This window comes from Peromyscus maniculatus, chromosome 5 (genome assembly GCF_049852395.1).
Source record: "Peromyscus maniculatus bairdii isolate BWxNUB_F1_BW_parent chromosome 5, HU_Pman_BW_mat_3.1, whole genome shotgun sequence".
NCBI classification, from domain to species: domain Eukaryota; kingdom Metazoa; phylum Chordata; class Mammalia; order Rodentia; family Cricetidae; genus Peromyscus; species Peromyscus maniculatus.
The window spans coordinates 19,308,834-19,330,021 of NC_134856.1; the positions used below are offsets into that span (position 1 = coordinate 19,308,834).

The following is a 21,188-nucleotide window of genomic DNA, read 5'->3' on the forward strand; positions in this document are numbered from 1 at the left end:
GTATGTCTTTATGGAAATATTTTGATTTCTCTTGAGTAAATACCTAGGAATGGAATTTCTGGATCACATGGCAAGAATCACTACCATATTCTTTTCTTTTCTTACTATTCTTTTTAAAATTAATTTGTTTGACAATTTCGTGTAGGTAGGCTGGTTCTATTTCCCAGCTATTATGAATAGAATGGCAATAAACAAGGATGTGCAAGTACCTCTCCAGCTGGACTCAGGGTCCTTCGAGCATCCTCAGTGATGCTGAGTATTGTCAGTACTTATTTATATCAATGAAACAGGATATAAATTTTGACTGGTGTTTCTGTAATGAATAGCGATGTGAAGAATTCTTTCATATGCTTTTTGGTTATCTTTGCATATCTTCACTTGTACAATATCTGTTTACAAATCTGGGCCTTGTTTTACCAAGCACATTCTTCAAATTTTGTGAGTAATTATTTTATTTTTCAGTTATAATTATTTTATTTTTCAGTTATAGTTCTTTGTGTTTTCTACATTCAGGTCCATTGTCTGATGCATGCTTTCCCAAACTTTTCTCCTACTCTATAGACTGCCTGTCTATTCGCCTGTGTGTTTTTTTTTTTAATTCAAAAGCATTTAACCCGAATAAAGTCCGTGTTTTTCCATTTTATGCTTTCTGTATCCTATTCACAAAAGATCTATGTTTTTCTCCAGAAGTTTTATAATTTAAGTTCTTATGTGGAGATTCATTTGGAGTTAATTTTGTATAGTGTGGGCAAGGGTGTTAGTTTGTATTTTTACATGTGAATATACAATTGCTCCACCACTGTTTGAAAAAAATGATCCCTTCTCAGCTGTCTTGACACTCAACTGACCACACAAACACATGTGTACTGTCCTGAATTTTACCCCATTCTGTTGATCATATGGCCATCTTTATGACAATCTTGGTTGCCATCATTTTGTTGTTGTTGTTTGTTTTGGGGTTTTTTTTTGTTTGTTTTTTGGGGGTTTTGTTTGGTTTGGTTTGGTTTTTTGAGACAGGGTTTCTCTGTGTAGCTTTGGTGCCTTTCCTGGTACTCACTCTGTAGACCAGGCTGGCCTCGAACTCACAGAGATCCTCCTGCCTCTGCCTCCCATGTGCAGGGATTAAAGGCATGTACCACCACCGCCCATAGTTTTATAGCAAGTCTTTAAATCAGATAGTATGAGTATTCCAAGATTACTCATGCTTTTCAAGATTATATCAGCTACTAGGTCTGCTGTTTTCCAACAGAAGATGGAAACTGGGTTCTCAGAGTGCCTGGGTGGCAGAGCTCGGACTTAGGGGCATGTGTTAGTGAGAGAGTGGCAGGAAACAGATTTGCCTTCTTGCCTGAAACAACTAACAACTGGGACAAAGCATTATGGGAAAGTCTCAAGATGTTGGCCTCTGGGTTAAGGATAGTGATCCCTGGAAGACAGGCTACAAGTAGGAGGAGCCTTAGAGCACCTGTGTATGGTCTGGAGAGAACTTCTCACTGGACACACAGGGGCAACCCAGGAAGGGTACAGTTCTCACCCTATGCTCTGCTATGTTCCAGACGTTGTGGGCGTGAGTGGGGGATTGGAATCACCGGGCAACATGCTACGGGAGAGAGAGCTGTGAGCAAGGGAAGTCCGAGAGCTGCCAGTGGTGTTCGGGTATGAGAGGCAGCAAACGATTATAAAGAAGAGCCCTGCAGAGGAGCAGAACAATGCCTGCTCTCACTATCTGGAGTGGAAAATCCTCAGAATCCTAAGGATTTGGAGAACACTCAAAAGAGTTTTGCCTAGTAGAAGAGAAAATTTTACCCTAAACAGACATTGCTCTGTTGCTTCGTTATCAAACTTTAAATCAGACCTGACAGGATCAAATTGTTTCCAAGGAACAGAACTGTATGCTCAAGTGTGGCTCAAGTATATGTGGGAATATGTAAAGGATCCATGGAGGAAAATTTGACAAAACTTGGCAAATATGCAAAAATTATGAAGTGAGCAAAGTAGGACATGTACAACCCATAATGAGGAAAGTCAATCAAACTGACCCAGAAATGACAATGATAATAAAGCTATGGAACAGAAGCATCATGATTGCATTCTGAGTAGCCCAAGAAGATTGACCAAAATGCAGTACGCAGACAACATTTAAAAATAAAACATACAGGACCAGCAAGACAGCGCAGCAGGTAAAGGTCTTGTCCCCAAGCCTGATGACCTGAATTCCATCCTGGGACTCACATGGTGGAAACAGAGAACCAACTCCCATCCACAAGTTGTCCTCTGATTTCCAAACATGAACTGTCACACACACACACACACACACACACACACACACACACACACACACACACACCAAATAAATGCAAGCAAATACATAAAACATGCAATCAAACTGTTTGCCTTCTCAATTTTCTTATTTCTCAATTTTACCACTCAATTTTATCATTGTCTTCAACTTCTTAATTTTCTCCTGCCACATCTGCTTAGATTTTTAAATCTAATCATTGAATTCTAAATATTTTGTTTTTCAATCCTAGAAAATTCCTATTTTTATGGTGATATTTCCTTGTCTGTGTGAGACTTTCGTTCATTGACAACCTGTTTTGTCTTATCTCATTAAAGACAAAATTATTACCATAGAATAGTCACAGTATCTCGAGAAAGTGACCTGTTGTCTTAGTTCTTTTGTGATTGTTTTGGGGTGGCTGTTTGATTGTTTTTGAGTAAAAGTATTCCTATAACAGACAAGCTAACATGAAGAATCTAATGAATGAATTACCCAGAACAAACTGTTCTTGGATTTATGATCTTTTGGCTTCAGACTCCAAGTGCTAGTTTCACAGGCCTATATCACCACACCCAGCCATCTTCCTGGTTCTTTGTACATTAGATAATTTTGGATGGGATCCAGAAGTTATAGTAACAATTCTATTATGAAAGTTATAGTAACAATTGTAGATTCTGCTGAACAGCAGAAGTGTTTTTTCCTTTGTTCTTGCAGATCCTTTTGTGACTGTATTGAAACTCCAATCACTGCTTCTGGAGACGCAGCCTCAGCCTCACCGAGCCCAAATCTAAGTTTCTGTTGGTGTTGCTTTGAGTGTTCTGCATACTAACAATTTGGAAGCCAAGCATGGCCACACACACCCCATCCCACATCCTCTTCAGTGCACTTGGTAGTCCAAATTCAGTTTTCTTGTTCCCTAGGCTGGAATGAAGGCAGGTTTGGCCATATGCTCTGCTCTTGTAGATCTCATTCTCTGCTGCCTTAAGCTCTTAGGTCTTGTGTTTGCTTTTGGCTGTATAAGGCACTGTCTTTGTCTGTTTCCTATGGTAAAATTCCTGAGGCTAGATAAAGAAAAGAGCTTTTCTTAGCTCAGTATGAGGATCATCAGTCCTGTGGATTTCACAGCCCCTCTGGTTGTATCACAACATGGAAGATGGCATCATTACAGAAGGGCTTATATAGAGAGATCAGACACCAAGAGGGGAAGCCGGAGCAGTTCAAGAATCAAGCTCACTCTTTTTATAGCACCCTCCTTTGTGGGGACTACTTGGGGTCTCAGAGTAACTGTAATAATGCCTTTCAAGACTAGTGCCTCCAATGACTTAATTGTCTTCCACCAAAGGTCATCTCTTAAAGGTCTCACATCCTCCCATTGTAAGCCAGTACAGACTGGGCTTCCAGGACATGAAATAGTCATGTGCTATCTAACATGGCTCTGTCCTATTATAACTAGAAACATGGAGGAGTCTGTGAGAAACTTATTTTTGAAAGGAGTATAAGAATTGATACAGCTATATGTGCAATTGTTCTAGCATATTTATTAAACTGGCCATCAGCTTTGTCCCCATATAATTAACCATTTTTGTCCTATATCATGTTTTCAAACACAAATACATCTTTGAAGTATCTTTTCTATTTCTCTGGTCTTCAAGTATGGCACAGATTTACAGTGATTTCACTTCATAATAGTTATTTATTTGTGTGTGTGTGTGTGTGTGTGTGTGTGTGTGTGTGTGTGTGTTCATTCATGCGTGATCCACAATACTCCTGAGAAGGACAGAGGACAACCTTCAAGAGTCCTTCTCTCCTTACACCATGTGAGCTTTGTAGGCAAAACTTAGGTCATCAGGACTGGAGGCAAGAACCTTTACCCAGTGAGACATCTGGTCTACCCAAACAAGCATAATCTTAAAAGGAAAATTCTCCATCATCGGTATTCTCTATGGTTTTCTAGGTTATTCCTAGAGACTTATTCTTTAACATATATTATGAGATTCTTTGGTGGTTCCACAAAGTATCTGTATTTAGAAATTGCATAATTTCCATATATTCATTTAGGAAGATCTGACTTAAAATGAGTTCCCATTCAAGGATAAGTTTCTCTGGAAGATATTTCTAATATTAGTACAGTTTTATAATTGTCATCAAATAGCTCCTGCAGCTTTAAATGTATATTTTATTTTATACACTGTATAACTTGCTTTTTATAAATAATGTCTGCATATTTTGATGGAATGATTTCTAGAGTGGTGTAATTCATTTTTCTATACCTCTCCAAATTTTCAGTTTCTTTAAAAAACAATTTTTAATTCTAACTTTAATTTCTAACTTTTTGATTCTCTAAGTTTACAAATAACCTTCAATAATACAGTTGTTAATTTCCCCCTCAATATTTATATGCTTTGTTTCATGTTTTATATCTGTTATCGCTTTTTTCTTCTCTCTCTCTCTCTCTCTCTCTCTCTCTCTCTCTCTCTCTCTCTCTCTCTTGAGATAGGGTCGCATGCAACCAACACTGGCTTCAAACATGCTGTGTAGCCAAAGATGGCCTTGAACTCTAACTCCCAAGTGCAGGGATTACAGACATGTGCCAGCAAGCCCAGTTTTTATGCTCACTTTTAAAGACTCAATATTAAACACTGGCTGTACGGGTTGTTCTCTAGCTATCATTAGATTGACTGAAATTTGTTTATTTGCTATTTAAATTCACTTTTGCTGTTTGCACCTTTGAACTATTATTTGACATCATAACTCTGTTTTCTCTTACTGCCATTTTATTCACAATTTTAACAGCTATTAAATTATATTAAATATTTTTTCTACCTACTGATATGACTCTCTCCTTTATTTCATTATTGTTATAAATTATACTGATATATGACAATGTTGATCTTTCATTCCTTGAATAAATCATAGTTATTGCTTTGATATAAAATTTAAACATAGTGGGAAAAATCTAAAAATGCTTCTTTATTCATAAGTAACATTTGTTTAAAGCAAATTTTATGCAAAATTTTCACTTTATAAAGTGAATGTAAAGGTTTGTATTTTCCATGGCCTGAAATGTCTACCAAGCACCATCCTGATTTATTTTTGGTGATAGAGAGACGGCTCTAGCAGTTAAAATTTGGAAGGCATCTTACACATGCTGTAGCTCCTGCTGCAAGAGGGGCAGACACAGAGGGTCACTGAGGTGTGCTAGCTTCAAGACTAGCTGAGAAAAATGTGATTTCCAAGCTCAGGAAGAGACTCTGCCTCCAAGGAGTAGTGATAGAAGACCTCCTCTGGCCACTGCACACACAGGCACGTACACTTACACACACACAAACACACACACACACACACACACACACACACACACACATGTAGGTACACGCTCACACATGGACACATAAACACAAAATGAATAAATAATTTTTAAGAGATTAATTTATTCTCTATGGAATAAACTCATCTCAACCATACGGAGCTCACCAGGACAGAATTTAAATAAAATTTTAGATTCTCCTACAGTCTTTGTTCAGCCAACTATTCCAACTCCTGAGTTATATTTAGTAATTTTGTTTTTCTAAAAATTCCCTATCTCCTTAAGGCTCTAAATCTGAATGTCACAGAGTTACACACAATTCTTATTTGTAATTTTTCAAATGTATATAGCCCCTTGCTCATGCCAAATGTTGCCTATTTTTGTTCTTTATTGCCTTAATTAGGCTTGAAAGCTACAGCATTTTTCAAAGGAACCAATTTCTGCAATTATCTTTTTTCATTTTTTGTTTCACTATTTCAACTTTCATCTTATTAATTCCCTCTTCTTAGTTACTTAGTTTATCTGCTTACTTTTCTTAATTTTAAATGCTGAGTGCTTTGCTTTTGAAGTGTTTTTGTCTTTTTTCTTTAAGAATTAAAGATTTTCTCCATGGCTAACTTCAGTTTTTATGAAAATATAGGAAAAAAATGTCTTTTACACTTGAATGACATGAACAATTGTTTGCAGTTACCAGATCAAGCACATATGATCAAATTCCTCTTCATCTCTCTCTCTCTTTCCTTCTTCCTTTCTCTCTCTCCCTCTCTCTCTCTCTCTCTCTCTCTCTCTCTCTCTCTCTCTCTCTCTCTCTCTCTTTGTTTCTTTCTCTCTCTTTTTTCTTTCTTTCTTAAATCTTTCTCAAAGGTACACTGGAGCCAACTTGAAGAACAACTGCTGATTAATCATGAATGATTTGAGTAGCAGAGTAGATACAGCAGTGTAAGGATATTCTAATCTGGATCTGGGATGGCTCCTGGAAGATGACAGGACCACTAAACCTAGGGAGAAAGTGAGGTCATTGGAGTCTGTCCTTGTAGGGGATGTTAGGACCCCAGGTCCCTTCTCTTTCTTTCTCTTTCTGAATGCCCTGAGCTGGGAAATCTCTGCCACTTTCAAGGACCATGATGTTTTGTGCTGCCAGAGGCCCAAACTGATGGAGCCAAGTGACCATGGACTGTTGTGAATATTACTTTACACTGTGTGGATGTGTCACTGTGATTGGTTTAATAAAAAGCTAAATGGCCAATAGCTAAGCATGAGGTATAGGCAGGACTTTCTGGACAGAAAGAGGTCTGGGAAAAAGGAAAATAGAGTCACCATCTGGACACAAGAAGGAGCAAGACATGCAGGAGGATAGGTAAAAGCCACGAGCCATGTGGCAACACGTAGATGGATAGAAATGGGTTAGTTTAAGTTATGAGAGCTAGTGGGACAAGCCTAAGCTATAGGCCAAGATTTCATCTGTCTACAGTGGCCTAAAACCTTGAAACCAGGAGTCAGAACACATCTTCCTTTCAGGTTGTTTATTTGTCTCAGTGATGTAAAGCTGCCTGAAACAAAGCTACAGCCCAAAGTATAGAATAGAGCCACAAACTCATGTTTGTACAGAAACCCTTGAATTAAACATGGGGTGAAATAGATAAATCTATTTACACACAAAATTCCAAATCATTTACACAGCAACTCCACCCACAATGATGTGACCCTAACTTCACACTTCTCAAGAGTAGCCATGTTTTGTGACTTCTTTCCTCAGAGTAGAGCACAGAAAGGAGGAGGCAGAGAGTAACTTTCAGTAGGTGGTACAAGTGCTCCGTCACCCACTGATTGAGATGACTGTGCGTGTGGGAAGTGCAGGTGATGTTTTGTAAGGGGAAAGGCACTCCATCTCCATGGTGCCTTCCCCAGAACATGCTTCAGTCAAATCACTGGTGACACAGCGTGGTGAAGGGCCTCTCCAGAATATTTAACAATACGAAGTGTCAAGGTCGACACACCAGCAGAAACATCAGATAGAGGACCCCATAAAACTGTCTCTCTAAACATGTAATGGGAAAGACATGTTTAAAGTCAGCTCTTCCAGAACTCTGGAAGTTAACTTAGAGCTCATAGAAAATTTGGGAGGATTTAGCAAAAAAAAGGGGCAAGTCTGAGTTTAGTGATCAAGCCACCTTGCGTATTTCAGCTACTTTTTACCATTCCCCCATCCCACTCTGAAAGTCCCATGAAATAATCATAGCATTCCAGATGTGAGAAGGGACAGAATGGAGCTGAAACACTGTCTCAAAGATTTATTATCAAAGAGAAGTCATTTGACCATTTTGGTGGCTCTTTGGCTTGCATTTATGTAACTTCATTAGAATCATGTCCATGCAAAAGCTTTTCTCTGGAATGAATTTGTCAAATAATTTAAAATCCTGGATGCCTTGGGCTATGAATAATATGTGGAATGAACAGTAGACTAACCAAAAACTTGAAACAAAAAGTCTCCATAAAGCCAGAGAAGCTACAGTTCAGGCAGGAATAGGCTTCCACATGAGCTGAAGAAAGCTAAGAGGGGCTAGGGAACTGGCTCAGTGGTTAAGAGCAGTAGCTGCTTTTACAGAGGACCAGCTCCAGTTCCCAGCACCCAGGTGGTGACTCACAACCAGCAGTGACTCCAGTCCCAAGGGATCCAATGCCCTCTTTTAGCCTCTGTGGATAGCAGACATGCACATGATGCACATATATACTCATGCACATAAATGTTTATTTATTTATTTATTTATTTATTTATTTATTTATTTATTTATTTATTTATTTATTTTGGTTTTTCGAGACAGGGTTTTTCTGTGCAGCTTTGCGCCTTTTTCTGGAACTCACTTGGTAGCCCAGGCTGGCCTCAAACTCACAGAGATCCACCTGGCTCTGCCTCCCGAGTGCTGGGATTAAAGGCATGCGCCACCACCGCCCGGCTTAAATGTTTATTTTTTAAAAACATGGAATATACAGTATAAATAAGAGACCATCAGACATAAATTCTCCTTTATCAGTAATTACAGTAAAAATAGATGTAGTAAAGTTAAAAGACCAACAGAAGGGGTTAAAAATATGATTCAACCATATGCTACACAAAATTCACTTTCCGTTAAAAGACATAAATGTGTTGAGAGACATAGAGAGATATGTAGAGTTAGCATTTCTAATCTAAAATCTGAAACCGAAATGTTACAAAATTCAAGTGCTGCAGAACACACATGGTACCACAAGTACAAAACCCTCTACTTGACCTCAAGCAGAGGCACACAGAAACACACTGAAAATGGTCTTTGTGGATGTGAGTGAATTACACATGCAACGGTGAAGGGGCAGGTAACAATCTGCCATGTCGAGGTTTGAGTACCACCTCAAAGGTACTTTATTCTATAGACACAAATATGGCTAACTTTAGAATGCTCTGCTCCTAAGTCTGCTCAGCCAGGCTCCTGAAAACAACAACCAGAAAGAGCCAGAATGTTTATAACTATAATTTATTATAGTTCTATAATGTTTGTAGAAGGCAAACTAGAACTTCAGAAAATGCAGGGAAATGTTTTGTAACATTAAGAGTAAATTTACCAACAAGATAAAACTATCATGGCCTCCATATAACCAACAACAGAACTACAAAATACAAGAATTCCAAAAAGACGATTGATGGAATAAATAGGTAGCTCTACAATCATTGTTAGAAGTACCAGTACCCCATCTTCAATAGCATACAGAACAACTAAACAAAAGACACACAAGCAAGTAGAAGATACCATAAGCCAATTAGACTCAACAAGGCTAACAAGATATCATAAGCCAATTAGACTCAACAAAGTGATATAGAACATCACCCAGTGAAAGTAGGACACTCAGACCTCTGTAGTGGACATGGAACATTCTTCAGGATAGAGTCTTGGTAAACTTGAAAGGATTGAATGCATGCAAAGTATTTTTCTTATTATTGTGGAATGAAATTAGAAATAAATAGCTGAAGGAAATTTGATAGATTCAAACTTGTGTGAAATGACCAGCACACTACAGAATAAAGAAAACAAAACAGAAAATACTTGGAATTGAATGAATTCACAATGTACAAATCACAATAAAAGTTAACATCTACAATTCTGAAAGAAAAAATTGGGGCTGGAGAGAAGGCTCACTCAGTAAAGCGCCTGCTCCACAAGAAGGCAGACCTGAGTTCAGATCTCCAAGTCACATAAAAACCTGGGTACAGTCCACACACTTGTTACCCTGAGATGGAGAGAGGGGAAGTGGACAGAGGAGGATCCATGATGCACATTGGCCAAACAGTCTAGCTGACTGAATGATCTTCAGGTTCAGGGAGAGATTCTGTCTCAAGAAACAAAGAGATCAAGGAAGACACTTGACACCAACCCCTGGCCTCTATGTGTTTGTGCACACACATGCATGCACACACATCTGCATACACCAACACTAATAAGTACATACACCATGTACAAGCAACACACTATGTATCTACACATACAGAAAAAGTTAAATCTATAATCTAACCTTCCCCCTCAAAATTAAAATGAAGAGAGAAGATTAGAACCAAAACAACTAGGAAGAAGGAAATGATAATAAATAGTAAGTTAAGATAATTAAGAGCAGAAAAACAATAGAGAAAATCAATTAGAGTAAAAGTTCTTCAAAAAGATCAACAAAATTGAAAACTTCTAGTTAGATTGACCAAGAAAAAGAGAATTCAAACTGCTAAAGTAAGACATTAAGGGGGTTGGAGAGATGGTTCAATGGTTAAGACTGACTGATCTCCCAGAGGACCCAGGTTCAATTCCCAGCACACAACTGTCTGTAATTCTAGTTCCAGGGGATCTAACACCCTCACACAGACATACATGCAGGCAAAACACTAAATGCTCATAAAAAATTTAAAAAACCTTTTCAGAAGTCAGAGACAGGAGGATCTATACATTTGAGGCCAGCCTGATCTATACAGGAAGTTCTAGACTATCCAGGGCCACACAGAGAGACCCTGTCTCAAAAGAACAAAATAAAAACAAGACTTGCTCCTGTTCCTTCCTGTTAGTTCTTAAGCTAAGTGATGACAGAGTTTAAGGCATGATTTTGAGACCCTCACACAGACATACATGCAGGCAAAATACAAGTGCACATAAAATAAAAATAAATAAATTGTTTTTAAAAGAAATTAAAATGATAACACTATTTTTAAAAAAATATTTGTAAAAGTGGTTATAAACAACCACACACAACGAATTATATAATGTGGGTGAAGTGAACACATTTCTAGAAAGAGGCAAAGTACCAAAGAAGAGAGAAAACTTGAATAGGCATATAAGAAAGTGTTTGAGTTATAAATCAAAACTGTATACACACAAACACACACACACACACACACACACACACACACACACACACACACACGGGGGGGGGGAGAGAGAGAGAGAGAGAGAGAGAGAGAGAGAGAGAGAGAGAGAGAACACCAAGTACTGTCACTGATGGTAATTCTACTATCTACTAAATGCATAATTGAACTCACAACATTCTCAGTCATAAATTAAACCTCTATACCATCCCTCCAAGCACCAGAAAATTTCACAAAAGAGAGAATTTTAGATACAAAATAAGAAAAGTGGTGTAGAATGCTGAATCCTGGGCATGAAACATCTGCTGTGTTCTTGAACTCACAGTAGCTGTTTTTACCTGCACAAGACTGAGACCATCAATTCTGAATGATGGAGGAGGGAGCATCCATTATTTTTCAGTGCTGTAGGCACTGATAAGGTGCTCACACTCCTGTAAGCAAGTCTTCATGGATGCTCTTGGTAAACAACTGTAATGAAACCCATTAGGCCACCAGAGGGCGTAGGGGAGAGCTAGAGAGAAAGGGATTGATTAGGAAGAGGGAGAGGACCAAGGGGAGTGGGTAAGGGGCAGGAAAGAGTAGTGGTGGCAAATGTGGTGGAGATACATTATGTACCTGTGCAAGAACGTCATAATGAAACAATTCTATGTAATTAATAAAGAACATACCGAAAAGAATCAAATTCACAACAGTCTATTATAAATTCTCTTCCCCGTAAGAACAGGGAAGAGTCATTACCCTAATTCAAAAGCCAAGCAAAGGCTTATGAAAATATAACAAAAATTCTTAACAAAATGCTGAAATCCTATGGCATATAAAAAAAGCCAAACAGGACTTCATGGCCAGGTCAGATTTATCTCAGATATCCAAGGTTGGCTTAGCATTGGAAAATTAATCGATGTAATATACTATGTTTAATATGCCATATAATAATAAATGTAGACTACATGAGTACCCCAATAGATGCAGAAAAACATTTTACAAAAATCCAATACTCTTTCATAGTAAACTAGGAATAGAAGGACTTTCCTTCAATCTAATAAAAGGCATTTTGAAAAACCACAAGCAATACAAGACTGAAAGATTTCCCCAAAGATCAGGAGCAAGACATTGATGCCTGTTTTCACCTTTGCCACACAATATTGCTCCAGAAGTTCTAGTTGAGTAACTAGTCTAGAAAAAGAAATACATCCAGATTGCAAAATAAGTCAAACTATAAATAAACAACATACACTCAAAACTATTAGTGAGTTCAACAGAGTTGCCAGATATAAAGTCATGCTATGACTTGAATATGGAGTATCCCACTCAAGGCTTGCATGCTAAAGGCCTGACCCCAGCTAATGGTGCTATTGTGATGAATTAGAATTAACCCATTGATGAGCTTATCTATAAATGGGTTATTGGGAGGAAGGGCCCAGTTGGAGGAAGAAGGTCACTGGGGGAATACACCTTACCCCTAGACTATACCTTCCTCTCACTCTCCTCTTCCCTTCTCCTCCCTCCCTCTCTCCCAATCCTTCCCCCTATCCCCTGTTCACTTTGAAATGAGCTACCTTGTTCCAGCACATGTTGTCCACTGTGATGTTCTGCCTCCATATAGGCCCAGGAGCCCTGAAGTTTAGTAACTATGGATGGAAGCTTCTGGAAGTGTGGTCCAAACAAGCCTTCTGATGATTTTCAAGGTCGTCAAAAACAAGGAGAATATGAGGAACTACTTCAGAGAAGAGGAACCTAAGGAGACATGGTGACTAAATGGAGTGTTGTTTCTTGGAAGGAATACTGAAATAAAAAACAACGTTAGGTAGAAGCTGAGGAAAGATGAATAAAATGTAGTTAATCAAATTTATCAGTGTCAGCCCATTAATTATAACAAACATGCCACACTGTTGTAAGATATTAATAGGAAAATTTGATGTAAGGTACATAGGAATTCTCTACAATCTTTACAATTTTTCTTTTATCTCTACTATTCTAAAAATATGGATATGCACTGGAGAATGGTTCAGTAGCCGAACACACTTGTTACTCCTTTAGAAGACTTGGGTTTGGTTGGCTTACAACCATCTATAATTCCAGTCCAAGGGATCCAATGCTCTCTTCTAATCTCCATACACGCCAGACATGTATGTGATACACAGACTTATATGCAGGTAAAACATTCACACACATAACAGAATAAATTAATGCATCTTTTTAAAAATTAAAAAATAAAATAAAATTATAGGATTGAGTCATGTTCTAAGTTTGATTTCTGTTGTTGTGATAAAACACTGTACCCAAAAGCATTTTGGAGAGGAAATGGTTTATTTCAGCTTACAGTTTTAGTCCATCATTAAGGGAAGTTAGGATAAGAACTCAAGGCAGGAACCTGGAGGCAGGAGCTGAAGCAGAGGCCATGGAGGATTACTGCTTACTGGCTTGCTCCACATGGCTTCCTCAGCTTTCTTTCTTTCTTTCTTTTTTTCTCAACATAATATTTTCATTGATTCTCTGGGAAGATGACATCATACACTCCTATCACATTCACTTCCTAGTCCTTTGCCGCCCACCCTTCCCTCCACCTTTATGACCTACCCACCCCAGCAAAAAAAAAAAAAAAATGTTCAATCTATGTTATCTGTATGCTATCAGGGGCATATTCCTTAAATAGAACTGAGTCCTACACACACACACACACACACATACACACACCTCACACCCCTACTGAAAGCCATTTATTTTAGAGAGAGATACTTCAGCATCCTATCACAGTTTTTAAGAATTCTCTTTGATGGCTTCCTGTTTAGGCTGCTACTATTTTGTGTGTATGTGTGTGTGTGTGTGGGGGGGGGGCGTGAGGTGTTGTAGTGAAGGTAGGAGTTGTCACAGAAGCCTTCCATGTCCCTTTTTCTCAACTGTGCATCTGCCGTCATTGATATCACTGCCAAAGTAGCTTACTTGCTCTTTACGTACCATAGAAGCATGGGTCATGGACTTCCACATGGTTTCTGTTGACACCACAGACGACAAATGGGGCTCCCAGTTGCTGTAGGGCCATGGGCCCAGAAAAGGCCCTATAATGCATCAGGGATCAGGGACATCAACATGGATTCAGACAACAGCATAGACCACAGACATCTGTCCATACAGCCTTTGGCAGTATCATGGGTCTGGACATTATCATGGCCCCAGGTGGCATCGCAGGCCACCCACATCAACATGGCCCATGAACGTCAACATGGCTTCAAGTTACAGCACAGACCACAGACATCCAATGACCTTCAGTGGTAGCATGGGCCACAGACATCAACACAGAACTGGATGCAGAAAGACCATGGACCCCAAACATGGAAACATGGCCCTATTCAGCAGACTGGACCTGGACATCAACATAGCCCCCAGTGGCAGCACAGCCCATAACATCAACATGGCTTCAGGCTACAGCACAGACCATGGTCATCCAATGGCCTTCAGTGGTGGCACAGGCTTGAACATCAACACAGACCAGCTACAGAAAGACCATGGCTTGCTTTCTTACACCATCCACTATGATGACCTGCTCGGGGTGAAACCATCCCCAGTGATCTGGATCTTTCAATATCAATCATTAACCAAGAAAATGCTGTCCACAGACTTGCCTACAGGCAATCCGATGGAGGCATTTTTTCAATGGAGGTTTCTCTTCCCCAATAACTCTAGCTTGTAACAAGTTGACAAAAAACAAAAAACAAAAAACAAAAAAAAAAAAAAAAAAAAACAGAAACCAACCAGGACAGATTGTTTATTGTTGTTATTTGAGACAGGGTCTATGTAACCCAGGCTACCCTCAAACTAACAAGCTTCCTGGGGGCTGAGAGTGCTGGGATCAAAGGTGTATACACAACCACACTCAATTCTGAAGGATGATTAAAATGTCCACTGGTTAGTTTTGATCTGTTTCATGAGATCAGCCTTCCTCATGGATGTGATTTGCTTTATTTTCACATTGTAGTTTTTTTTTTTTTTGGTTTTTTTTTTTTTTTTTTTTTTTTTTTTTTTTTTTTTTTTTTTTTTGGTTTTTCGAGACAGGGTTTCTCTGTGTAGCTTTGCGCCTTTCCTGGAACTCACTTGGTAGCCCAGGCTGGCCTCGAACTCACAAAGATCCGCCTGCCTCTGCCTCCCGAGTGCTGGGATTAAAGGCGTGCGCCACCACCGCCCGGCTCACATTGTAGTTTTTATTGTTTCTTCTTTACCTGTTTAGTGCTTTTGTCCTAAACTGCACACTAACTGTTAAAGATAAATCTGAGGTGAGTTAAAATTAAGAATTACTAAGGAAGAAAATCACTGAGCAGCATTCCTGAAGAAAGTTGATTCATAATGTCCCATCCTACCCTATGCTCAGACTCTATAGCCCATGAAAGGAAGTGACATACAGAAACATCCTGATTGGTTACAGTTGACATTTGCCTTATATGGTCATAATGTGGTGTGCTGGCTAGTTTTGTCAACTTGACAGAAGCTATTGTCATCTGAGAGGAGGGAACCTCAGTTAAGAAAATGCCTCCATAAGATCAGGCTGTAGGCAAGTCTGTGGGGGCATTTTCTTAATTAGTGATTGATAGGGGAGGACCCAACCCATTGTGGGTAGTATCATCCTGGACTAGTGGTCCTGGGTTCTATAAGAAATCAGGTTGAGCAAGCCATGAGGAGCAAGCCAGTAAGCAGCACCCCTCCATGGCCTGTACATCAGCTCCTGTCTCTAGTTTCCTTCTATTTGAGTTCCCATCTTGACTTCCTTCAACAATGAACAGTGATGTCAAAGTGTAAGCCAAATAAACCCTTTCCTCTCCAACTCGGTTTGGTCACAAAGTTTCTTCACAGTAATGGTAATCCTAAAATACATGGCATCTGTTAGACTGGATTGTCTGAAGATATGGTTGCTGTGATTGCGGAGCTTCAGTTACTTAGTTATTACAGTACTCACTTGGATTAGGTTACAATTTGCTTGCAAATCAAGATAGGTTACTGCTCACAATATGTGGAGTCAACTTTAGTCCAAATTTTATTGTGCAATTGCAGAAAAAGATGAGGCCAAATTAATCAACACTTTTAACTGGCCGTTTTCATGGGTCATGTCACATGGTACATTAGTGCAATAAGGAAGGAACTTTGAAAAATGTTGTTGCTGTCTCCACTCTTCTTCATAAACTACCTTATAGTCAAAACAACTTTTAAGATTTCTGGAACTTTTTAGCTTCTCCTGAGTCCCCACCTCCCAGTTCCATTTCCTCATTCCCCTTGCATTTCAAGAATTTTTGTCTTTGTTCTTTTGTTTTATGTTGTCTACTTATTTATATCTCTCTATAGATATATTGTTATTCATCTCATTTTTCTCAACTCAAGTGGGTATGTATGCATGTATATGCGTGCATGTGTATATATATATATATATGTGTGTGTGTGTGTGTGTGTATGTCTGTGTGTATGCATTTGTGTGTGTGTGTGTGTGTGTGTGTGTGTGTGTGTGTGTGTGTGTGTGTGCCTGTGTTCACTATTTCCTTAGTGTTTTCTTCAGGGAGAGCATGCTAGTGATAAACTTCAACTTTTGCATGAAAACAAATCTTTTTAGATCCATTTTTAAAGCATTAACTACTTCATAAATCAAAAGGACTCTGCGGTTTATAAACAATTTAAGAGTTCTTTTCTCGCTCTGTTCCCCCAGATCCAATACCTGAGTCTCAACCCCATCTCTGCAGCAGAGCACCCATGGCAGCCTTCCCTACTCCCTGCTCCAATCTCCTGCACATCCCACAGGTCTTCCCTTCTAACCTCTCCCCTCTCTGCTTATTCCTTCATCCCAGCCACTAACACCAACAGGCACCCCCTGCTAACCCACAGACCTTGCCTTCCAGAAAACCAAGTAGGATAAGCTGTCCACAGATCCTATCTTCTCCGTCTGTTCCCCAGAGCCAATCCCCAGTCTCATCCCCAGCTCTGCTACAGAACACCTGCTGCAGTCTTCCTTCTCCCTCCTCCACACCTCCTATAGATTCCACAGATCTCCTCCTAACCTCCTTCTCTCCACCTGTTGCTTTATCCCAGCCCCCAACTCCAGCAGGCCTCCCTGCTAACCCAGATCGTTCCCACCAAGAAAGCAAGCAGACTGTCTGTAGATCTTCTCCTCTCCTTTTGTTCCTCTAGACCCAACCCAAGAGTCTCATCCCCAGTGCTTCGGCAGGCCTTCTGGGGTGATCTCTCTCCACTGTCTCTCCCAACTCCAAGGAGATGAAATAAACATATCTCTGCTGAACACTCTGCTCGCCTCCCTCCTGTGGAACCCCTCAGACACTTAGCCTATCTCCATTCCTAAGTGTCAGCTCCCAATGCCCAGAAACACATTTTACCTGGAACCCCCAGTGGCCACAACTGTTAGGCCCAAAGAAAATTTCTTTTCAGGCAACACACAAGCATCACACTCTCTGAAAATCAAGAGATAAAACAGAAACCAGGAACAGAATACCACTCAATAAAGACAAAACCAGAAATCCTGACCTAGACTTATAATTAGCCCAATCCCAAATGCATATACACTAGCAGAAAAACACAATCAGTGACATCCATGGCAATATGTCTCCACTAGAGCCGAGCTAGTTGACCACAGCAAACCCTGAATATTCCAACATAGCTGAAGCACAAGAGAAAGACCTTCAAACTGCCCGTACAAAGATGATAAGGGTCCTTAGAGAGAAAATTAATTTGGAAAGTTTTGTTATTTTCACTCTTCTTCCTAAACTATCTCATAATCTTAAAACTTTAAGATTTCTGGAACTTTTTAGCTTCTCTTGAGTCTTAAAGAAATCTAGGAAAATACAAGCAGTATATGGAAATGAAAAAAACTATTCAAGATCTGAAAAAGGAAATAGAATCAATAAAGAAAACTCAAACTGAAAGAATCCTAGAAATAAAAAATTTAGGATTTGGAACAGGAACTACAGAGGCCAGCTTCACAAACAGAATGCCAGAGATGCAAGACAGAATCTCAGGCATTGATATATGATAGAAGAAACAGAAGCATGTCAAAAAAATGTTAAATCCAAAAAAGTACTGACACAAAACATCCAGGAAATCAGGGACACTATGAGAAGACCAAACCTGAGAAAAATAGGAATAGAGAAGGGAGGGGAAACAGATCAAAGGCCCAGAAAATGTTTCCAATGAAATCATAGACATTTTTCTTAATCTAAAGAAGGAGATGCCTATAAAGGTACAAGCATCATACAGAACACCAAATAGACTAGACCAGAAAAGAAAATCTCCTTGGAAGATAATAATCAAAACATTAAATGTACAGAACAAAGAAAGAATATTAAAATATGCAAGGGAAAAAGACCAAATAACATATAAAGGCAGAACTCTTACAATTACTCCCTATTTCTCAATGGAGACTCCAAAAGCCAGAAGTCATAAACAGATGTGCTGCAGACTCTAAGAGACCACAGATGCCAATCCAGACTACTATGCCCAGCAAAAGTGTCAATCACCATAGATGAAGAAAATAAGATATTCCATAATAAATCAAATTTAAACAATATCTACAAAAGGTGCTAGAAGGAAAATTCAAACCTAAGGAAGTTAACTACACCTACAAAAACACAGGAAATAAATAATCTCACAACGGCAAAACTAAAAGAAGGGAAGAACACATACACACACCACCACAAAAAACAAAAATAACAAAAATCAACAACCATTGGTCATTGATATCTCGTAATATCAATGGTCTCAATTCCCCCAATACAAAGACACAGACTAACAGGATGGATATGAAAACAAGATCCATCTTTCTGATACATACAAGAAACACACCTCAATATCAAAGATAGACATTACCTCCAGGTAAAGAATTGGAAAAAATATTCCAAGACAATGGACCTAAGAAGCAAGCTGACATAGCCATTTTTAATATCCAATAAAACAGACTTTGAACCAAAACTAACCTAAAGAGATAGGGAAGTACATTACATACTCATCAAAGGAAAAAGCCACCACAATGACATTTTAATTATTAACATCTATGCCCCAAATACAAGGGCACCCAAATTTGCAAAATAAACACTAGTACAGTTTAAATCACATATTGACCCTCACACACTGATAGTGGGAAACTTTAATATCTCACTCTAACCAATGGACAGATCACCCAGACAAAAACAAAGCAGAGAGATGTTGGACCAAACAGATGCTAAAACCAAATGAATCTAATAGGTATTTATAGAACATTTCACCCAAACCCAAAAGAAAGTACCTCATGAATCTTTCTCCAAAATTGGCCACATACTTGGACAGAAAGTCTCAACAGGCACAAGAAAATTGAGATAACACCCTGAATCCTATCAGACCACCATAAATTAAAGTTGGATTTCAACAACAGCAGAAGCAACAGAAAGCCTACAAACTCATGGAAACTGAGTAACTCACTACTGAATGAAAAATGGAGCAAGACAGAAATAAAGAAATTAAAGACTTTCTAGAATTCAATGAAAATGAATACACAGCACACTCAAACTTATGGGACATAATGAAAGCAGTGCTAAGAGGCAAGTTCATAGCTCTAAGTACCTACATTTAAAAAAAAATCTGGAGAGATCTTGTACTAGCAACTTAATAGAACACCTGAAAGCTCTAGAACAAAAAGAAGTATTCACACCCAAGAAGAGTAGATGGCAAGAAGTAATCAAACTCAGGGGTGAAATCAATAAGATGGAAACAAAGAGAACAATACAAAAAATCAATGAAACAAAGAGTTGGTTCTTGGAGCAAATCAACAAGATAGACAAACCCTTATCCAAACCAACTAAATGGCAGAGAAAAAACATCCAAACCAACAAAATCAGAAACTAAAAAAGGAATATAAGAACAGACAACCAGGAAATGCAGAGAATCATAAGGACATACCTTTAAAACTTATATTCTACAAAATTGGAACATCTAAAAGAAATGGATAATTTTTCAATAGGTACCACTTACCAAAGTTAATCAGGATCAGATAAGCAATTTAAACAGACCTATAACCCTAGTGAAATAGAAGCAGTCACTAAAAGTCTCCCAAACAAAACCAAACCAAAACAAAACAAACAAACAAACAAATAAAAACAGGGCCAGATGATTTTTATCTACCAAATTTTCAAAGAAGAGTTAACACCAATATTCCTCAAATCATTCCACAAAATAGAAACAGAAGGGATTTTGCCTACTTCATTGCATGAGGCCACAGTTACCCTGATATCCAAACCACATAAAACCCCAACAAAGAAAGAGAATTACAGATCAATTTCCCTCATAAACATACATGCAAAAAACTCAATAAAATACTTGCAAACGAAATCCCAAAACACGTAAAAAAGATCATCTACAATAATCAAGTGGGCTTCATCCCAGAGATACAGGGATGGCTCAATATACAAAACCCAATAAATGTAATCCACCATTTAAACAAACTGAAAGAAAAAAAAAAAAAAGGTCCGGACAAAATCCAATACCTCTTCATGATAAAAGTCCTGGGGAGAGTAGGGACACAAGGGATAAACCTAAACATAATGAGGGCAATTTACAGCAAACTTATAGCCAACATCAAATTAAATGGAGAGAGACTCAAAGCAGTTCTACTAAAGTCAGGAAGAAGACACAGTTGTCCACTCTCCATACCTATTCAATACAGTACTCGAAGTCTTAGCTAGAGCAATAAGCCAACTAATGGAGATCAAAGAACTTCAAATTGGAAAGGAAGAAGTCAAGGTGTCTTTATTTGCAGATGATATGATAAGTGACACTGAGAATGCCACCAGGAAACTCCTACAGCTGATAAACACTCAGCAAAGTGGCTGGATACAAAATTAACTCACAAAGATCAGTAGCCCTCCTCTGTACAAATGACAAACAGACTGAGAAAGAAAACAGGGAAACAGCAGCTTTCATACTCTCCTCAAATAACATAAAATATCTTAGGGTAATTCTAACCAAACAAGTTAAAGACTTGTGTGATAAAAAAAAAAAAAAAAAAAAAAAAAAAAAAAAAAAAAAACCTTCAAGTTTCGGAAGAAAGAAATTGAAGAAGATATGGAAAGATCTCCCATGCTCATGGATTGGTAGAATTAACATATTAAAATGGCATCCTACCAAAAGCAATCTACAGATTCCATGCAATCCCCATCAAAATAACAAAACAATTCTTCACAGACCTTGAAAAGACAATTTTCAACTTCATA

At 38.6% G+C, this 21,188-nt stretch overlaps 1 protein-coding gene across 1 annotated transcript in view; it reads left to right on the forward strand.

Moving 5' to 3' along the window:
* Abcc12 (ATP binding cassette subfamily C member 12) overlaps positions 1-21,188 on the forward strand; it is a 993,341-nt gene that overhangs the window by 450,827 nt on the left and 521,326 nt on the right. The window lies entirely within an intron of this gene.